A 23,401-nucleotide genomic window follows, 5' to 3' on the forward strand; every position below is an offset into this window, starting at 1 on the left:
TCTCTATCTCAGCATTATTTTGGGTAGAAAAATTGAAAAAAGTTCTTAAAGAAAATAATTGTGTTTATTTGTTCAGATCATAAAAATAGTTAGGCATACTAGTTAAGCATACTATTCTGTTGAGCAAATATAACTTATTAATTCCCTGGAATGTCTGATACTTACCTGATACCACTCCCTCACTTGTCATGTTGAAATGAGTGTCTACATAGAATAGGCATAGTAAATTTAGGTAAAGAAATATTTATCCAAAGGAACTAACCAGAAACAAAATAACAACCTTTCAATGATAAAGATAATCTTAGTTTTCATCAAGTTTAGTTTAAGAGCAGATTGTCTTTTTTTTTTTTTTTTTTTGTATAATGTTTTGCCCTGAAAATGCATCCAGTCTCTGTGTGGACTCTCTCAGTACGGAGCTGACTAATTTAGGCAGCCTCCCGTTCATTTGTAAAGTAGGTTTAATAGTTAGAATTAAAAAAAAAAAAATACTAAGGAGATGAGCCTCTTTATTGATTATGTCCTCTCTTCTTACTTTTACCTCTGATTAAGTAGATTTCATCATTCAAATGACAGTTTCACCAAAATATGAAGAAAGTAATTTGGTCCCTCTTAAATATTCAATGTTAACTCTACCCAGTTCTTTCATTCATTTTTATGTTAAATTATTTTTAAGGTCATTTAATATACTGTCTGTATTCCACAGCAAGAACCTAGTTTATCAATATTCACTTCAAAATTAGTGTCCAAAACTGAATAATGCTATTTCAACTAACTTCAGAATCACCATAGAGTGTGCTATGGATGTTCAAATTTTATCCCTTAGTGACTCACCTACATTTCAACTATTAGATGCTGATTGTGCTGGATATTTAGCAAAATTATTAAAAAATAATTTAATATTTAATTGCGATTTTAAACTTATTTTCCATATTATAATATTTTATTAGAATATTTTAGTTTCTGTTTTACATAATTTCATCAAAAAGTCTTAAAACTTTCTGAAAAGGATAGACATTTATCTCTGCTAAATACTTTCAGTCCCTGTCCCTGAATGCCTATGAGAATATGACCAGTCTTCAATAATGGTAGGGTTGATTTGTTTTGCTGTGGTGGTGATGGATACTGTTTTTAATGTTCTCTCTTATAGTAGATGTTGAGCTCCCAATTAATGGTGTCATATTCATCTATGTATCCCCAGATATTTGTCCTCTAATAAAAAACCATAAGCTTTTATTTAACTTATTTTCTATTGATTTAAAAAATTTTTTCTTATTATGCACATGAATTGAATATGATGTTTATTAAGTACCTTGACTAACATTTTAGTTGTCCAATGGAACATTCATTTAAGTATAAATACATTCTTAATAATATTGACTCAGACAATGAGGAAGATAAAGACAGTAAGAAAGATAAAGATATAGAAATGGAAGCAGATCTAATAGTCTCATATGTCTCATACTTCTTTTTTCCTATTTTTTTCTCATTGGAAAAGAAATCATTACTGAAAAGTTTGAATTTAACATTCAGAATCATTTGTCCCTCATGAACTGTGCTAAATTCCTAGACAATAGTGAAGTCAGAACAGCAAATATGATTTTTTCAGGAGAAAAATTAATTATTTACATTATTAATAGAAATGAACTTTTCTGTTAATGCAGTTATTTCTTTGTTAAAGTTAGAAAACCAAATTTTCTTCTATGATTTATGGTCTTTAGCTATATTTTGAACCTAATACAATTTCAAATGAAAAAAGAGTAAGCCTTAATTGAAAATTTATTTAATCTGTATTCAATTATATATTTAAATAATCTTTTAAACATAATATACTATATTTTCTTATAGTCTAAATTATTTTTAATAATGTTATTTTGAACAAATTAAGTCTTTTATAGCTCTGTCAAGAAAAACAATTAGTATTGCTCTGATAAAAGTTGCACTACAGCAAAAGAAATATGGTATAAATAGACCAATTCTAATTATGTATTTATTCACGAATTTTATAAATTGTCTCAATAATTATTTTTTGAGTATAATAAATCAAAGGCATTCATGAATTTAATAGTAGAGCTTTAGTCATTCATGTATAAGCCTAAAATTATATTTCACATTGAATTTTTAATTTTACTGAGACTCAAATTTCATTTGCACATGTGTTGAAAATCAGGTGAATTGAGTCTTGCATATTGTATTTGTTTTCTATTTTTGTCACAGTACATTTCAGCACAGTTAGTGATTTAAAACAAGACAAGTTTATTACCATATGGTTCTTTAGGTGGAATTCCACACAAGTTTCGCTGGGCTGAAATCAAGGTATTGTACCATTGCATTCCCTTTAGATGGCTCTATGGGAATTTCCTTGCCTTTTCTATCTTCTAAAATCTTTCCTCATTCCTTGGCTGTGATACCTTTCCTCTGGTAAGGTATCATCTTTCTATCCCTGCTTTGGTCCTCACATCTCTTTTGCTGACCACAGATGGAAGGGTTCTCCCCTTTTAGTAATTTATGTGATTAATTGATTCCACCTGTATAATCCAGACCTCTCCTCATTTCAAGGTCCTTAACATTAAACACATACATACACATAACATACAGCGTACATACACATAACATACATACAGCGTACATACACATAACATACAGCGTAGTGGGGTTTTTTTTGCATTTATTTTTCCATTCTTTTTAAAAATTTTTAATTTTATATTGGAGATAGCTGATTTACAATGTTGTTTTAGTTTCAGGTGTACCGCAAAATGACTCATTTACACATATACATATTTCTATTCCTTTTCAGATTCTTTTCCATATAAGTTATTACAGTGTATTGAGTAGAGTTCCACATGCTATGCAGAGGGTCTTTGTTGATTACCTATTATATATATAGTAGTGGGTATATGTTAATCCCAAACTCCTAATTTGCCCTCTCCCCACCATTCCCCTTTAGTAATCAGAAGTTTGTTTTCTAAGTCTATTAGTCTGGTTCTGTTCTGTAAATAAGTTCATTTGTATCATTATTAGATTCCACATAAAAGTGATATCATATGATATTTGTCTTTCTCTGACTTACTTCACTTAGTATGACACTTTCTAGGTCCATCCATGTTGCTGCAAATGGCATTATTTCATTCTTTTTAATGGCTGAGTAATATTCCATTGTATATATGTACTACATCTTCTTTATTCATTCCTCTGTCAATGAACATTTTTGTTACTTCCATGTCTTGGCTATTGTAAGTAGTGCTGCAAAGAACATTAGGGGTCATGTATCTTTTTGAATTATGTTTTTTTCCAAATACATGCCCAAGCAGGGGTGTTGCTGGAGAATATGGTAGTTCCATTTTTAGTTGAACCTTCATACTGTTTTCCATAGTGGCTATATCATTTTACATTCCCACCAACAGTAGAGGAGGGTTCTCTTTTCTCCACACCCTCTCCAGCATTTATTGTTTGTAGGCTTTTTAATGATGGCTGCTCTGACTGCTGTGAGGTGATATCTGATTATTTTGATTTGCATTTCTCTAATAATTAGCCATGTTGAGGATCTCTTCATGAGTTTTTTAACCATCTGTATGTCTTCTTTGGAGAAATGTCTGTTTAGATCTTCTGCCCATTTTTTGATTGGGTTGTTTGTTTTATTGCTATTGAGCTACATAAGCTTTTTGATTATTTTGGAAATTAAGCCCTTGTCAGTAGCATCATTTGAAAATATTTTCTACCATTCTGTGGGTTGTCTTTTGGTTGTGTTTATAGTTTCCTTTGTTGTGCAAAAGCTTTTATGTTTAATTAGGTACGATTTATATATTTTTATTTTTATTTTCTTTACTCTAGGAGATGGATCCAAAAAGATACTGCTGTGATCTATGTCAGAGTGTTCTGACCAGATTTTCCACTAAGAGTTTTATAGAATCCAGTCTTTCATTTAGATCGTCAATCCATTTTGACTTTATTTTTGTATATTTTTGGTTCTAGTTCTGTTTAAAAAGCCAATGGTAATTTGATAGGAATTGCATTGAATCTGCAGATTGCCTTGCATAGTATAGTCATATTGATAATATTTATTCTTCCAATCCAAGAACATGGTATATCTTTCTAAATATTTGTCTCATCTTTGATTTATTTCATCTGCATCTTATAGTTTTTGGAGTACAGGTCTTTTGTCTTCTTTTTTTTTTTTTTTTTTTTTTAAAACATCTTTATTGAAGTATAATTGCCTTACAATGGTGTGTTAGCTTCTGCTTTATAACAAAGTGAATCAGTTATACATATACAATATGTTCCCATTTCTCTTCCCCCTTGCATCTCCCTCCCTCCCACCCTCCCCATCCCACCCCTCTAGGTGGTCAAAAAGCACCGAACTGATCTCCCTGTGCTATGCGGCTGCTTCCCACTAGTTATCTATTTTACATTTGGTAGTGTATATATGTCCATGACACTCTCTTACCCTGTCACACCTCACCCCACCCCCTCCCCATATCCTCAAGTCCATTCTCTAGTAGGTCTGTGTCTTTATTCCCGTCTTGCCACTAGGTTCTTCATGGCCTTTTTTTTTTTTTTTTTTTTTCCTTAGATTCCGTATATATGTGTTAGCATACTGTATTTGTTTTTCTCTTTCTGACTTACTTCACTCTGTATGACAGACTCTAACTCCATCCACCTCATTACAAATACCTCCATTTCATTTCTTTTTATGGCTGAGTAATATTCCATTGTATATACGTGCCACATCTTCTTTATCCATTCATCTGTCGATGGACATTTAGGTTGCTTCCATGTCCTGGCTATTGTAAATAGAGCTGCAATGAACATTTTGGTACATGACTCTTTTTGACCTATGGTTTTCTCAGGGTATATGCCCAGTATTGGGATTGCTGGGTCGTATGGTAGTTCTATTTGTAGTTTTTTCAGGAACCTCCATACTGTTCTCCATAGTGGCTGTATCAATTTACATTCCCACCAACAGTGCAAGAGTGTTCCCTTTCCTCCACACCCTCTCCAGCATTTATTGTTTCCAGATTTTTTGATGATGGCCATTCTGACCGGTGTGAGATGATATCTCATTGTAGTTTTGATTTGCATTTCTCTAATGATTAATGATGTTGAGCATTCTTTCATGTGTCTGTAGGCCATCTGTATATCTTCTTTGGAGAAATGTCTATTTAGGTCTTCTGCCCATTTTTGGATTGGGTTGTTCGTTTTTTTGTTATTGAGCTGCATGAACTGCTTGTAAATCTTGGACATTAATCCTTTGTCAGTTGCTTCATTTGCAAATATTTTCTCCCATTCTGAGGGTTGTCTTTTGGTCTTGTTTATGGTTTCCTTTGCTGTGCAAAAGCTTTTAAGTTTCATTAGGTCCCATTTGTTTATTTGTGCTCTTATTTCCATTTCTCTGGGAGCTGGGTCAAAAAGAATCTTGCTGTGATTTATGTCATAGAGTGTTCTGCCTATGTTTTCCTCTAAGAGTTTGATAGTGTCTGCCCTTACACTTAGGTCTTTAATCCATTTTGAGTTTATTTTTGTGCATGGTGTCAGGGAGTGTTCTAATTTCATACTTTTACATGTACCTGTCCAATTTTCCCAGCACCACTTATTGAAGAGTCTGTCTTTTCTCCACTGTATATTCTTGCCTCCTTTATCAAAGATAAGGTGACCATATGTGTGTGGGTTTATCTCTGGGCTTTCTATCCTGTTCCATTGATCTATATTTCTGTTTTTGTGCCAGTACCAAACTGTCTTGATTACTGAAGCTTTGTAATATAGTCTGAAGTCAGGGAGCCTGATTCCCCCAGCTCCATTTTTCGTTCTCAAGATTGCTTTGGCTATTCGGGGTCTTTTGTGTTTCCATACAAATTGTGAAATTTTTTGTTCTAGTTCTGTGAAAAATGCCAGTGGTAGTTTGATAGGGATTGCATTGAATCTGTAGATTGCTTTGGGTACTAGAGTCATTTTCACAATGTTGATTCTTCCAATCCAGGAACATGGTATATCTCTCCATCTATTTGTATCATCTTTAATTTCTTTCATCAGTGTCTTATAATTTTCTGCATACAGGTCTTTTGTCTCCTTAGGTAGGTTTATTCCTAGATATTTTATTCTTTTTGTTGCAATGGTAAACGGGAGTGTTTTCTTAATTTCACTTTCAGATTTTTCGTCATTAGTGTATAGAAATGCAAGAGATTTCTGTGCATTTATTTTGTATCCTGCTACTTTACCAAATTCATTGATTAGCTCTAGGAGTTTTCTGGTAGCATCTTTAGGATTCTCTATGTATAGTATCATGTCATCTGCAAATAGTGACAGCTTTACTTCTTCTTTTCCGATTTGGATTCCTTTTATTTCTTGGTCTTCTCTGATTGCTGTGGCTAACACTTCCAAAACTATGTTGAATAATAGTGGTGAGAGTGGGCAACCTTGTCTTGTTCCTGATCTTAGTGGAAATGGTTTCAGTTTTTCACCATTGAGGACAATGTTGGCTGTGGGTTTGTCATATATGTCCTTTATTATGTTGAGGAAAGTTCCCTCTATGCCTACTTTCTGCAGGGCTTTTATCATAAATGGGTGTTGAATTTTGTTGAAAGCTTTCCCTGCATCCATTGAGATGATCATATGGTTTTTCTCCTTCAGTTTGTTAATATGGTGTATCACGTTGATTGATTTGCGTATATTGAAGAATCCTTGCATTCCTGGGATAAACCCCACTTGATCATGGTGTATGATCCTTTTAATGTGCTGTTGGATTCTGTTTGCTAGTATTTTGTTGAGGATTTTTGCATCTATGTTCATCAGTGATATTGGCCTGTAGTTTTCTTTCTTTGTGACCTCTTTGTCTGGTTTTGGTATCAGGGTGATGGTGGCCTCGTAGAATGAGTTTGGGAGTGTTCCTCCCTCTGCAATATTTTGGAAGAGTTTGAGAAGGATAGGTGTTAGCTCTTCTCTAAATGTTTGATAGAATTCACCTGTGAAGCCATCTGGTCCTGGGCTTTTGTTTGTTGGAAGGTTTTTAATCACAGTTTCAATTTCAGTGCTTGTGATTGGTCTGTTCATATTTTCTATTTCTTCCTGGTTCAGTCTCGGCAGGTTGTGCATTTCTAAGAATCTGTCCATTTCTTCCAGGTTGTCCATTTTATTGGCATAGAGTTGCTTGTAGTAATCTCTCATGATCTTTTGTATTTCTGCAGTGTCAGTGGTAACTTCTCCTTTTTCATTTCTAATTCTATTGATCTGAGTCTTCTCCCTTTTTCTCTTGATGAGTCTGGCTAATGGTTTATCAATTTTGTTTATCTTCTCAAAGAACCAGCTTTTAGTTTCATTGATTTTTGCTATTGTTTCCTTCATTTCTTTTTCATTTATTTCTGACCTGATCTTTATAATTTCTTTCCTTCTGCTGGCTTTGGGGTTTTTTTGTTCTTCTTTCTCTAATTGCTTCAGGTGCAAGGTTAGGTTGTTTATTCGAGATGTTTCCTGTTTCTTGAGGTAGGCTTGTATTGCTATAAACTTCCCTCTTAGCACTGCTTTTGCTGCGTCCCATAGGTTTTGGGTCGTCGTATCTCCATTGTCATTTGTTTCTAGGTATTTTTTGATTTCCCCTTTGATTTCTTCAGTAATCACTTCGTTATTAAGTAGTGTATTGTGTAGCCTCCATGTGTTTGTATTTTTTACAGATCTTTTCCTGTAATTGATATCTAGTCTCATAGCGTTGTGGTCGGAAAAGATACTTGATACGATTTCAATTTTCTTAAATTTACCAAGGCTTGATTTATGACCCAAGATATGATCTATCCTGGAGAATGTTCCATGAGCACTTGAGAAAAATGTGTATTCTGTTGTTTTTGGGTAGAATGTCCTATAAATATCAATTAAGTCCATCTTGTTTAATGTATCATTTAAAGCTTGTGTTTCCTTATTTATTTTCATTTTGGATGATCTGTCCATTGGTGAAAGTGGGGTGTTAAAGTCCCCTACTATGATTGTGTTACTGTCGATTTCCCCTTTTATGGCTGTTAGTATTTGCCTTATGTATTGAGGTGCTCCTATGTTGGGTGCATAAATATTTACAATTGTTATACCTTCCTCTTGGATCGATCCCTTGATCATTATATAGTGTCCTTCTTTGTCTCTTGTAATAGTCTTTATTTTAAAGTCTATTTTGTCTGATATGAGAATTACTACTCCAGCTTTCTTTTGATTTCCATTTGCATGGAATATCTTTTTCCATCCCCTCACTTTCAGTCTGTATGTGTCTCTAGGTCTGAAGTGGGTCTCTTGTAGACAGCATATATATGGGTCTTGTTTTTGTATCCATTCAGCCAGCCTGTGTCTTTTGGTGGGAGCATTTAATCCATTTACATTCAAGGTAATTATCGATATGTATGTTCCTATTCCCATTTTCTTAAATGTTTTGGGTTTGTTATTGTAGGTGTTTTCCTTCTCTTGTGTTTCTTGCCTAGAGAAGTTCCTTTAGCATTTGTTGTAAAGCTGGTTTGGTGGTGCTGAACTCTCTCAGCTTTTGCTTGTCTGTAAAGGTTTTAATTTCTCCATCGAATCTGAATGAGATCCTTGCTGGGTAGAGTAATCTTGGTTGTAGGTTTTTCTCCTTCATCACTTTAAGTATATCCTGCCACTCCCTTCTGGCTAGCAGAGTTTCTGATGAAAGTTCAGATGTTAACCTTATGGGGATTCCCTTGTGTGTTATTCGTTTTTTTTCCCTTGCTGCCTTTAATATGTTTTCCTTATATTTAATTTTTGACAGTTTGATTAATATGTGTCTTGGAGTGTTTCTCCTTGGGTTTATCCTGTATGGGACTCTCTGTGCTTCCAGGACTTGATTAACTATTTCCTTTCCCATATTAGGGAAGTTTTCAACTATAATCTCTTCAAATATTTTCTCAGTCCCTTTCTTTTTCTCTTCTTCTTCTGGGACCCCTATAATTCGAATGATGGTGCGTTTAATGCTGTCCCAGAGGTCTCTGAGACTGTCCTCAGTTCTTTTCATTCTTTTTTCTTTATCTTGCTCTGTAGTAGTTATTTCCACCATTTTATCTTCCAGGTCACTTATCCTTTCTTCTGCCTCAGTTATTCTGCTATTGATCCCATCTAGAGTATTTTTAATTTCATTTATTGTGTTTTTCATCATTGCTTGGTTCCTCTTTAGTTCTTCTACGTCCTTGTTAAATGTTTCTTGCATTTTGTCTATTCTATTTCCAAGATTTTGGATCATCCTTACTATCATTATTCTGAATTCTTTTTCAGGTAGACTACCTATTTCCTCTTCATTTGTTAAGTCTAGTGTGCTTTGACCCTGCTCCTTCATCTGCTGTGTGTTTTTCTGTCGTCTCATTTTGCTTATCTTACTGTGTTTGGGGTCTCCTTTTCACAGACTGCAGGCTTGTAGTTCCCGTTGTTTTTGGTATCTGTCCCCAGTGGCTAAGGTTGGTTCAGTGGGTTGTGTAGGCTTCCTGGTGTAGGGAACTAGTGCCTGAGCTCTGGTGGATGAGGCTGGATCTTGTCTTTCTGGTGGGCACATCCACGTCTGGTGGTGTATTTTGGGGTGTCTGTGGCCTTATTATGATTTTAGGCAGCCTCTCTGCTAATGGATGGGGTTGTGTTCCTGTCTTGCTAGTTGTTTGGCATAGGGTGTTCAGCACTGTAGCTTGCTGGTCATTGAGTGATGCTGGGTCTTGATGTTGAGATGGAGATCTCTGAGAGGTTTTTACCGTTTGGTATTACATGGAGCTGGGAGGTCTCTTGTGGACCAGTGTCCTGAAGTTGGCTCTCCCACCTCAGAAGCACGGCCCTGATGCCTGGCTGGAGCACCAAGAGCCTTTCGTCCACACGGCTCAGAGTAAAAGGGAGAAAAAATAGAAAGAAAGAAAGAAAGAAAGAGGCTATAATATAGTGAAGCAAAATAAAGCTATTGTAAAGCAAAGCTATACAGACAAAATCTCACCCAGAAGCATATACATATACACTCACAAAAAAAAAGGAACAGGGGAAAAATTAATATATCCTGCTCCCAAAGTCCACCTCCTGAATTTGGGATGATTCGTTGTCTATTCAGTTATTCAACGGATGCAGGCACATCAAGTTGTTTGTGGAGTTTTAATCCGCTGCTTCTGAGGCTGCTGGGAGAGATTTCCCCTTCTTTTCCCTGTTCACACAGCTCCTGGGGTTCAGCTTTGGATTTGGACCCGCCTCTGCGTGTAGGTCGCCTGAGGGCGTCTATTCCCCGCCCAGACAGAACGGGGTTAAAGGAGCAGCTGCTTCGGGGGCGCTGGCTCACTCAGGCCACGGGGAGGGAGGGGTACGGAGGAGGCGGGGCGAGCCTGAGGCAGCAGAGGCCGGCGTGACGTTGCACCAGCCTGAGGCGCGCAGTGCGTTCTCCCGGGGAATTTGTCCGGGGATCACGGGACCCTGGCAGTGGCGGGCTGCACCGGCTCCCGGGAGGGGCGGTGTGGCGAGTGACCTGTGCTCACACACAGGCTTTTTGGAGGCGGCAGCAGCAGCCCCAGCGTCTCACGCCCATCTCTGGGGTCCGCGCTGATCACCGCGGCTCGCGCCCTTCTCTGGAGTTCGTTTAGGCGGCGCTCTGAATCCCCTCTCCTTGCGCGCAGCGAAACAAAGAGGCAAGAAAAAGTCTCTTGCCTCTTTGGCAGCTGCAGACTTTTTCCCGGTCTCCCTCCCAGCCAGCTGTGGTGCGCCAACCCCTTCAGGCTGTGTTCACGCCGCCAGCCCCAGTCCTCTCCCTGCGATCCGACCAAAGCCCGAGCCTCAGCTCCCAGCGCCGCCTGCCCCGGCGGGGGAGCAGACAAGCCTCTCGGGCTGGTGAGCACTGCTCGGCGCCGAGCCTCTGTGCGGGAGTCTCTCCACTTTTTCCTCTGCGCCCCTGTTGCTGTGGGATCCGCGCTGTTAGCTGCGGCTCGCACCCGTCTCTGAAGTTCTTTTAGGCGGCGCTCTGAATCCCCTCTCTTCGCGCACCAGGAAACAAAGAGGGAAGAAAAAGTCTCTTGCCTCTTAGGCAGCTGCAGACTTTTTCTCGTACTCCCTCCCGGCTAGCTGTGGTGCGCTAACCCCTTCAGGCTGTGTTCACGCCGCCAATCCCAGTCCTCTCCCTGCGATCTGACCGAAGCCCGAGCCTCAGCTCCCAGCCCCCGCCCGCCAGCTCTTGGGCTGGTGAGTGCTGGTCGGCACCGCTCCTCCGTGCGGGAGCCTCTCCGCTTTGCCCTCCGCACCCCTGTGGCTGCGCTCTCCTCCGTGGCTCCAAAGCTTCCCCCCTCTGCCACCCGCAGTCTCTGCCCGTGAAGGGGCTTCCTAGTGCGTGGAAATCTTTCCTCCTTCACAGCTCCCTCCCACTGGTGCAGGTGCCGTCCCTATTCTTTTGTCTCTGTTATTTCTTTTTTCTTTTGCCCTACCCAAGTACGGGGGGAGTTTCTTGCCTTTTTGGAGGTCGGACGTTTTCTGCCAGCGTTCAGTGGGTATTCTGTAGGAGCAGTTCCACGTGTAGATGTATTTCTACTGTATCTGTGGGAAGGAAGGTGATCTCCACGTCTTACTCTTCCGCCATCTTCTCTCCTCCTATCCTCATGGTCTATTATGGTGCTGAACTCATAGTAAGTGTTCAACATAAGTTTGTTGTTAAAAAAGATCATGTTTCAGACTGTAGAGAAGAAACAAACATTAGTTAATTATTTTCCAAGTGCTGACACCAGTTACACATTGCTAAACCTAATGACCATATATTGAAAAGGACACCCTTTATTTTGATGAAGATTTGGAAGTTCAAAAATTAAGTGACTTGTCACTCAAAAGAAACCTTAACAATTAAAAGATAGATTCAGGATTTTAGTGATTTTGTGGCAAATCAACATACATCTCATTCAAAAATTAGGTTATTTCTGCTGTATTGGATTGTAATGTAATAATTTTAAAATCTCATATTTCTTTATGGTAACTTAAAATGTTTAACTTCCTCAGAAGAATCTCATATATTTCTTCTCCTCTTTATTGGGGGAACACATCCCCCAATTTGGAAATCATTTCCAAATGTTAAAATTGGTACTTCATATTCAGCATATTATTAACTAAGAATATTTTGTCAAACATTATTTCCTTCAGCTTGTAGGAATCAAATATTTTCATTTAAAAATATGAAATTAAATACCTATCCCAGGGTACAGAATCCATGAAGATTTTTATTTGCATTTTCTAGGAGTAAACTTTCTTACAATTAATTAATAAATATTAAAGAATACCTATATACTTGCCCTAATGAATCTCTGAAATTAATTTTTGTAACATTTAGCATGAAATAAAATATGAGGACTTATCTAGAATGAAGAATAATAATAAAAAAAAAGTAAAAAAATTCTAGGAGTACGAGAAATAGCACATTTTCAGAACTGGTTATTAAGAAACTTCAAGGTGAACAAAAGAGATTAGGGAATGATGGCAATTGATAACTATTTATTGGCTCCAACCAAATGCCAGGCAATTATCTGACTACTGGAAATATGATCAGATAATGGAGAGACTATACATAACAAGTACATATATGGAAATTTATAAATATATAAGTGTATTTAAAAATATCAATTGGCACTCTAGTAAATTGAAATCCATTTTGGAATAACTTAGAAATGTATTTTGACATAATGCTCTTGAAACAAAACAGTAGTTTGGCAAAATAAATGAAGTGATTCAGAGAAATTGCCATAGGACCTATGAGTTTAGAACTTGGCTTGTCTGATTTCATGATGATAAACTGGACAAGGAACTGGAAGAGTGTTATAATTAAGACTAGTGGTGTTACATAAATTGTAAAAGTAAGGTAAAATTTATATAACGGGGGCAATGAGACAACTGGCCTTGTTAGTCATGTTATAAGGTATGACATGAATTTGAAAATGTATATTTGTGAAACAAAAACATTCCTTTCCATTCACTAATTTTCTATGTAATTAAAAAATACTCTAGTATTTTTAGTTAAAAAAACACTAAATAATTCTAGTAATGAAGCTATGCCATGGTAAATATGAGCCAGTAATTATTTTTTTATCTCTTCACAAAAACCTTCATGTTACATAATATTAACTTGCAAAGCAGGGTCTATAAAGCCAGAGTTACAACTTGGTGAAATAAATTTTTGAAAATATAAATTCACAGATTACACTATCCAAACATACATACTTGCAAGTGTAATGTATTTCAACATGGATGTTATAAGGATAGAATATTATTAAACTAAAAAGACCAAAAATAAATATGGAATATCATAAATAAGAACATTATACTTTCTCTTATAATTGTCTTTATATGTGCTTCTCTATTTCAATTATCACTCTGATTTTAGTGGATAAGGTAACAACTTAGGCACTTTCTACTTTAGTTCTTATTACCTTACTCATGCCTCAATTTGATGTTACCAAAATTAACATTCAGAAATTCTTAGTTTTCTGAAAGCATTCTTTCTTTTTTTTTAATTGAAGTATAGTTGATTTAAAATGTTGTGTTAGTTTCTGGTATACAACAAAGTGATTCAGTCATATATACACCTTTATTCTTTTTCATATTTTTTCCATTATAGTTTATTATAAGATATTGAATATAGTTCCCTGTGCTATACAGTAGGACCTCATTGTTTATCTATTTTATATATAGTAGTTTGTATATGCTTATCCCAAACTCCTAATTTGTCCCTCCCCCAGCCCTTTGCCCCTTTGGTAACCATGTTTGTTTTTTATGTCTCTGAACTGTTTCTGTTTTGTATCATATTTTAGATTCCATGTATAAGTGATATCATATATCTGTTTTTCTCTGACTTATTTCACTTAGGACAATAATCTCTAGGTCCATCCATGTTGCTACAAATGGCATTATTTCATTCTCTGTTATGGCTGAGTAGTATTCTATTTTATGTATACATATATATATATCTATATATATCTTATGTATGTATGTATGTGTGTATAGCTAGCTAGCTAGATAGATAGATTTTCTTTATCCATTCATCTGTTGATGGACACTTACATTGTTTACATGTCTTGGCTATTGAAAATAGTGCTGCAATGAATACTGGGGTGCATGTATCTTTTTCAATTAGAGTTTTCTCTGGATATATGCTCAGGAGTGGGATTACTGGATCATATGAAGTTAGAACAGTCCCTCACACCATACATAAAAATAAACTTAAAATGGTTTAAAGACTTAATTTTAAGACATGAAACCATAAAGCTCCTAGAAGAGAACATAGGCAAAACATTCTCTGACATAAATTTTAGCAATATTTCCTTAGGTCAGTCTTCCAAGGAGATAGAAATAAAAGCAAAAATAAACAAATTGGGACCTAATCAAACTTATAAGCTTTTGCACAACAAGAGAAACTAAAAACAAAATGAAAAGACAACCTATGGACTGGGAGAAAATATTTGCAATTGATGTGACCGACAAGGGTTTAATTTCCAAAATATACAAACAGGAAATACAACTCAAAAACAAAAACAAAACAAAACAACTTAATCAAAAAATGTGCAGAAGATCTAAATAGACATTTCTCCAAAGAAGACATACAGATGGCCAATAGGCACATGAAAAGATGATCAACATCACCAATTATTAGAGAAATGAAAATCAAACTACAATGAAGTATCACCTTACACAGGTCAGAATGGCCATTAATAAAAAGTCTACAAATAATAAATACTGGAGAGCATGTGGAGAAAAACAAACTCCCCTGCACTGTTGGTGGGAATGTAAATTGGTGCAGCCACTATTGAAAACACTATGGAATGGACTTAAATACTACGAAATGTAAAATAGATAGCTAGTGGGAAGCAGCCACATAGCACAGGGAGATCGGCTCAGTGCTTTGTGACCACCTAGAGCGGTGGGATAGGGAGGGTGGGAGGGAGATGCAAGAGGGAGGAGATAGGGGGATATATGTATATGTATAGCTGATGCACTTTGTTATAAACCAGAAACTAACACAACATTGTAAAGCAATTATACTCCAATAAAAATGTTTTTAAAAAGTCCCTTAAAAAACTAAAAATAGAATTACCATATGAAAGCGTTTTTTGATGTAGTTTCTATTTTTCTGTGATTCAAAATTATTTTTGTTATATAAATTCATAATCTAACTTTCTACAATTTTATGATTAATACTTTTCTTTGAAGGAAAATCACTGATTTCTATACAAAATTTTACTTTAACAGGTTATGTATTATCCAGCTGCATTGTAATAACTCTGGGCTTATGCAATTTTAAAAAATGACTTTTAACTTCTAATTTATTTCCAAAATCAAAAGTATATTTTTAATTTTTAAGGAAAATAATGTTCAGTGCATTTCTGTGTTAAAGGGTAGAATTAAGTCTTTGTTTTTTGCTGTTAAAATTATGTCCAGTTTTACTTAATCTTAAAGGTTAAATGTTATTCATCAGTGATGCTAACATTAAGTTCTGTTGTAAAAAGTGTACATATTCTCTTTCAGGGTTCTGATTGAATATGTTATTATTTTTAATTTTTGGTGGAAAAACAGAACTTATACCATAAGACCTTTGAAAGATTTCTCCTTTTTTTTTTTTTTATTCACCTCAATTATTTTGTTGAATGAATAACCATACACCAAGCCTATAACATATAGAGTTCCATAGCTTTAACTGATTCTGTCAACTTAGTTAAGGAAACTGGAAAATCACTGTTCACAGTCCTCTGCGTTACAATTAGGAGAGAGACTACATTATTATACATTCTCTTATGGAAGCATAATAAGCCTTCAGGCTAAATAACATAATAGGAAATATTACACTTAGGTTTCAAGATCACCATGCCACAGACTATCTATATGAATTTGTGTGTCATGTTACATAAATAAAATGATAAATGAGATGTACATGGAACTTAATAAGTCATACATGAATATTTTCATCTTCTCATAAAAATATAAATGAGTGCCTATTTTCTTACTAGTTAATTTATAGGAGGAGGATAAAATTCTACAAATTTTATGTAATACCTACAATATACCAGGCAATGTGCTGAGAGTTTCACATTTATTAAACATTTAAAAACTACAAGTCCATCCTAAAGTCACTAAAAAGCCTGAGTGTAATGCCATTGAGAAATCTCTGTTTCCAAATAATATTTTACATACTCATGGTGTTCTCAATAAAGTTTTTTTTTAATATGCTATTGGCAAACTAAAGCAAAACCAAAGAAAAATTATATATATATATAATGTATATTCTATATATTATATATATAATGTGTACAATTTAAGAATGTGATCTACTCTAGGGTTAATTGTTCTTCCTAAAATACTATAATGTATATGGGTATAATAACAAACTTTTCAAAGTAATAGTGATATTGGGTGGTATCTTGCTATTTTTAATATTCTTATACAATAAAAAATTGATAATAAACATATTTATTCATCTTCTTACTTTATTCCTTTCTTTATTCATTTATTATTTCATGATTACATTTATTCATTTAGAGCCAATCACTGTTCTACATGCTGTGGATAAAGCAATAAACAACAACAAAACAGTTTTCATGAAGCTAACATTCCAAGAGACGTATAGTTCAAGTAATGCTGGTTGCTGTAACAGATAATTCCAAAATACTCAATAGATGAAACAAACAAAGGTTTAATTTATTTTTATGTCACCGTACAGTAAGAATATTCCTAGTTGGGGCCTTCCATGTGATTAAATTAGGAAAACAGTTTTTGTTTTTGTTTTTGTTTTTGTTTTTTCATCTTGAAGCACCATTTCCCTCAGGGCCTTGGATTACATTCCATTCAGAGGGCTGATGGGGAAAGAGAACAAAGGAGGAAAGCACAGCAGTCTCTTAACTATTTCATCTAGAAAGGGACAAATTACTTTTGCTCACATTTCATGAGTGAGAAGCAGGTTTAGGCCCTAGGGCATGGGGAGCAACACAAGGGAAATGTAATTCTGACTTCACAACTGCTTCCAAACAAAATTAGACCCTGTGGATAGAGCAAGATGTTAATGGTCAGCTAACTGTCATTGCAACTGTCCACCATGATGATATACAAACCTTGCTTCTGCTTTTCTTCTCCAACACAGAACACATTTTCCTTTCCCCAAAGAAGGCAAACCAAGTTACTTCTAAAACAGCAACCAATTTAAAGACCAGTTTATGAAGAGTTTCCTACATAAGTTCTAGATGTGGTTCTTCTCAGGGCAGCAAACTGAGCTAAAATAGATTAGTGTCTGCCACTCCAAAACTCAGAATGTATAGGAGTAGAGCTGGGACAAAGTAAAATTACAATTAAAACAAAAACAAACAGTAACAACAAACTTGAGAAAAGAAAGAATTAGGGCCACACAGCACTTATCATCATAGGTATAATGAAATCTGAGTTGAATGGCATTGTGAGGATGACTGTTCTCCTTTTTAAGTTAGGTACAATTTATTATTTTTGGTAGAAATTCTTTTATCCATTGTTCTTCACTAGTTCTTTCTCTGTATGGCAAGGGGAGCAGTTATCCCTTGTGCATTATTCTCTTTGGCAACATCAGAAGTTGAGATGGAAACTGCCTTCATGAGATGCTGTAAATTTCTTCAGTCAGCTTTAAGCCTTAGCAAGTTTAATGCCTGAGAATTATTTTAATTCTCAGAATAAAAACAGGTTTTTTATTGACCTGGACAAACAAGAGACATAATTAGCATTCCAGTTTTGAACTTTTTTGCTTAGATCCATTGTTTCAATGAGTAAATGTTCAACCTTGAATGTTATGTCAGAAACTTTGCCTTGTTTTCCATGCCACCTATTAAGCCAATGATATAGCTAATATTTACTTTAAGAAACACATTTCATTATTATTCATTAGAATTTAAGGTCATTCTAGATGTAGTAAAGATCAGTTCTGAATTCTTGACAACTTAACATAATCAATCTTGATTTTATTTCTAGGTCACACTCTACCAAGAATGCTCCTGAGCAAGCAGACTTCCGTTTCGTTATTTTTGAAAAATGACAGACACTTCCATACTGTGACTCAGTACCCTTCTTTGCCTTCAGTTTCCTCTCTATTAAAGATAAGTAGGAAAAAACCTTCTTAGAGAGCACACTTGTTTGTTGACTCAGAAGGGACACACAAGTTTTATGCTTAAATTTTATTTACTGCAAATAATCATGTGGATCCACTAGATACAACAGTGGTTTAGGAATGTAATCATAGGCAGGCATTCTCTTTTAGGCAATAATTTTATATAATGAATGGAGTCTGTGTCTTTGATCAACTAGTTGCTTTTAACTCATGATTAAAGACACTAAAATTAAAGGAAAAAAAGAATGACATACAATGTCAAATTATGGTATATATTATGGAGTAAAACAAAGTTGGTTAAATGGATAGTAAGTGATAATTGGAGAGGGGCTTATTTCATCTTAAAGGGTATAAAAACCTGAAGGGAGGAAGGGGGTGATCCATGTGGGTATTGACTTCCAGTCAGAAATAACAGCAAATGAAAAGATTTTAGGCAAAATGTGCTTAGAATTTTGAAGGAGAAAGTGGAAGGATATTATACATGAAACAGTCAGTGAGGTGAGTATGGAAAAAGAATGATCAGAGATGTATCTGGATCTGAATCACATAGCATCTTACAAGATGTTAATAATTTTGGAATTTGCTCTGAGTGAAGTGGGAAGTTATCAGATGATTTTAAGCAGAAAGGCAATATGATCTTACAAAAAACTTGCAAAAATGATATTCCAGGAACCCATGTATATCTTCACTGTTTCCCCTGATATTGCACACCCTCAAAATACTGATTGAAGACTAATGGATAGTCTCAGTTAAGCAGACATGAAAAAGTAAAACATATCCACTTTATACTTGGGCAAATAGAATGAGTTGGCTAAATATATATAAGAAACAAATAACCCACATAATTATTTGCAAAGTACCAAAACAAAAAAAGAAAGAATTTCAAAAGAAAAGTTCAGATGGTAAAGGATAACATTCATGAAAAAAAAATTTCCAAGGACCATAGTTTTTCACAAAAATGCATAGTTTCCCAGATGTAAAAGGGAAGAAAAGTGAGATTGTTAAAGAAAAAGAAAAAGAAAAAAATCAGAGACATGAGAGGGAGTGGCTAAGATAGAAAAGTAGGAAGACACTGAGCTCACCTCCTCCCACAGGTATGCCCAAATTACAGCTATTTACTCATCAACTATCAATGAGAATGACTTGAAGCCTAGAAGAAAATATTTTCCTCAACTAAAGATATAAATAAGGAATCACAATAAAAGAGGAGGGAGGGGAGGAGATATAGTATAATCAAGACACATAGCCCTGAGTAGGCAACCAACAAATGATAGCATAATAATTGCAGATGTTCTTCCCAAAGAGTGAAGGGTCCAAGCCACACATCAAACTCCTCAGCCCAGGAAACCTGCATAAAAAGGTTTTGCCCCAAGAATGTCTGGCATTGGGGCTTGCATATGGGAGAGCTGGAGACCTGTAGGAAACAGAGACATTGCTCTTAAAGGGTGCATGCAAAATCTCACATGATCTGAGACCAATCACAGAGGCAATGATTTGAAAAGATCCTGGGTTAGATACACTTGCTGATTTTGGAGAGCCTCCCAGAGAGGCAGAAGGCAACTAAGACTTCCTTTGGTAGTGGAGATGCTGGTGGCAGCCATTTTGGGGAGCTTGTTCTACGATGAGGACACTGGTGCTGAAAAGAAATATTTTGGAGTCTTTCCCTGACCTGTTAGTGCTGGAGGGATTACCCACCCACAAGCCAGTTGGCATCATTACTAGGACACCCCACGCTGAGCATCAAGCCATATAGGGAGTCAAGCCCACACCCAACAGGCCAGCACTATGTTCCCACAAGCCCCGCAGAAGCTGCCCTGCGACCTCGTACTAACAGCTTGTACCAGTCCCACATCCTGTGGGCCATGTAGCCAACTGTGAATAGCTCTGGCCACACCCACCAGAGGGCTGGCAGCAATCACAAAAGACAGGGCTTAGCAGCCAGCTGGGCTGGGCCAAGCCCCACCTATCAGTAAACCCCCAATAGTTGTCCACACCACAACATAATGTCACATACAACACATATAGGGTGCATTCTGAGAGCATATTAGCTCTAGTCACCATAAAGTAGTGTGCCACTGGGCCTTATAGGACATCTAAATAAAGCCATTTCTCCCAGGTCAAGAAATGTACCCAACATACCTAAGGCATAGAAATAAACTTAGAGAATTAGATGAAATGAGAAGACTGAGGAATATGTTCCAAACAAGCAAATAAAGAAAAAGAGGACGAACTTCAGAAAAAGAACTAAATGAAATGAAGATAAGCATTCTACTTGATAAAGAGTTCAAAGTAATGATTAAGTGACTCAATGAATGTGGGAGAAGAATGGGTGAACAGAGTGAGAATTTTAACTAGAGTTAGAAGATATAAAGAAGAATCAAACAGAGATTAAGAATAATGTAACTGAAGTAAAAAATACACTAGAGGGAATAAACAGTAGATTAAATGATATGGAGGAATGGATCAATAAACGGGAGGACAGAATAGTGGAAATCACCCAAGCTGAACAGGAAAAAGAGTTTCAAAAATGAGGATAGTGTAAGAGACCTCCAGGACAATATCAAGTATACTAACATTAACAGTCGAGGCATTCCAAAAAGGGAAGAGAGAGAGAAAAGGGCAGAGAACTTATTTGAAGAATTATAGCTGAAAAGTTTCCTAACTTAGGGAAGGAAATAGACATCCAAGTCCAGAAAGCACAGAAAGTTCCAAAAAAATAAATCCAAAGAGTTTCACACCAAGACACACTATAATTAAAATGACAAAAATTAAAGATATAGAAAGAATCTTAAAAGCGGCAAAAGAAAAGCAACTAGTTACAGACAAGGGAACGCCCCATGGCTATCAGCTGACTTTTGGGCAGTACTTTGGCAGGCCAGAAGAGTGTATACTCAAGATATATTTCAAAGGAATGAAAGGAAAATCCAACAACCAATACTCTACCTGACTCTACCTATCATTGAGATTGAAGGAGACATAAAGGGTTTTACAAACAAGTAAAAGTTAAAAGATTTCAGCATCACTAAACCAGCTTAAAAGAAATATTAAAAGGGCTTCTCTAAGCAGAAAAGAAAAGGCCACAATTAGAAATATAAAAATTAGAAAGGTAAGCCTCATTGGTAAATGAAATCATACACTAAAGATATGTAGATCAACCATTTATAAAATAGTAGAAACTTTAAAAAGCAAAAGTAATAAAATCATCTATATCAACAATAAGTAGTTAAGGGTTACACAATACAAAAATGTGTAAAATATAATGTTAAAAACTTAAAGGTGGTGAAGGAAATTTAAAAGGCAGGATTATTAGAATATGCTTGATCTTAAGAGATCAACAACATAAAATAACCATGAATATAAATATATAGCTTGTTATAGATGAAGCTCATGGTAAAACAAACAAACAAACAAACAAAAACTAAAAACTTATAACAGATACACACACACACACAAATAGAAAGGAATCAAAACATAACACTGAAGATAGTGATCATATTACAAGGGAAGATAACAAAAGAAGAGGAAAGGAACTAAAAAGAAATACAAAAGCAACCAGAAAACAATTAACAAAATGGCAGTAAATACATACTTATCAATAATTACTTTAAATGTAAATGGAATAAATAATCCAATCAAAATAATAGAGGGGCTGAATGAATTCAAAATAAATTATCCATATATATGCTGTTTACAGGAGACTCACTTGAGATCTAAAGAAGACACACTCAGACTGAAAGTGAGGAAATAGAAAAAGGTATTCTATGCAAATGGAAACAAAATGAAAGCTGAGGTACCCATACTTATACAAAGTAGACTATAAAACAAAGAATGTAACAAGAGAAAAGAAGGACATTATATAATGATAGAGAGATCAACCCCCAAGAGATATAAATTGTAAGTATATATGCACCTAACACAGGAGCACCTAAATACATAAACCAAATATTAAGAAATATCAAGGGATAATTTGACAGTAACAAAAGAATAGTAGACTATAACACCCAACTTAAATAAATGGACTAGATGCAATTTATATATATTTATATATAAATTATAAATTTTTATATATAAATTATGTATATTTATATATATATATATATATATATATATATAAATCTAAAAGGAAGACAATACACATTCTTTTCAAGTACACATAAAACATTCTCTAGGATAGATCACATGCTAATTCACAAAAAAATTGTCAATAATTTAAGAAGATTGAACTCATATCAAGCACCTTTCCTAACCACAATGGTATGAAACTAGAAACCAACTACAAGAAAAAACTGTAACAAATACAGACATGTGGGGATTAAAAATAATCTGCTAAACAACGAGTGGCACACTGAAGAAATCTAACAGGAAATAACAGATACCTGGAAACCAAAGTAAATGAAACCAAAAGGATCAAAAATTTATGGACACAGCAAAAGCAGTTATAAGAGGGAAGTTTATAGTGATACAAGTATACCTCAGGAAACAAACAAACAAACAAAATTCAGATAAACAATCTAACCTTAAGCCTATAGAAACTAGAAAAAGAAGAACAAATGATACATGAAGTTAGTTGAAGAAAATGAATCATAAAGATTAGAGTGTAAATAAATAAAATACAGACTTAAAACACAATAGAGGACTTCCCTGGTGGTCCAGTGGTTAAGACTATGCGTTTCCATTGCAGGGGGCATGGGTTTGATCCCTGGTCAGAGAACTAGATCCCACATGCCACATGGCATGAAAAAAACAAACAAACAACAACAGCAACAACAACACAAACAAAAGATTAATGAAAGCAAGACCAGTTTCTTTGAAAAGATAAACTAAATTGATAAAACTGTAGCTAGACTCATCAAGAAAAAAAGTTAGAGAATGCAAATAAATAAAATTAGAAACGAAAGAGAAGTTACAAACTACAACAGAGAAATACAAATGATCATAAGAGATTCATCTGAAAAACTATATGCCAATAAAATGGGAAAACTAGAAGAAATTTATAAGTTCTTAGAAACGCAAATTCTTGCAAGACTGAATCAGGAAGAAAACAGAAAATATAAACAGACCAATTGTCAGTAATAAGATGGAATTAATAATCAAAAAAATCATACACCATTATCAAATGGGATTTATCCAAGGGATGCAATGATTCTTCAATATATGTAAATTGATCAATGAGACACACCACATTAATAAATTGATGAGAAAACACCACATGGTCATCTGAACAGATGTAGAAAAAGCTTTTGACAGAACTCAACACCCATTTATGACAAAAACTTTCCAGAAAGGGGGCATAGAAGGAACTTACCTCAACATAATAAAGGCCATATA

This window comes from Eschrichtius robustus, chromosome 18 (assembly GCF_028021215.1).
Source record: "Eschrichtius robustus isolate mEscRob2 chromosome 18, mEscRob2.pri, whole genome shotgun sequence".
NCBI lineage: Eukaryota > Metazoa > Chordata > Mammalia > Artiodactyla > Eschrichtiidae > Eschrichtius > Eschrichtius robustus.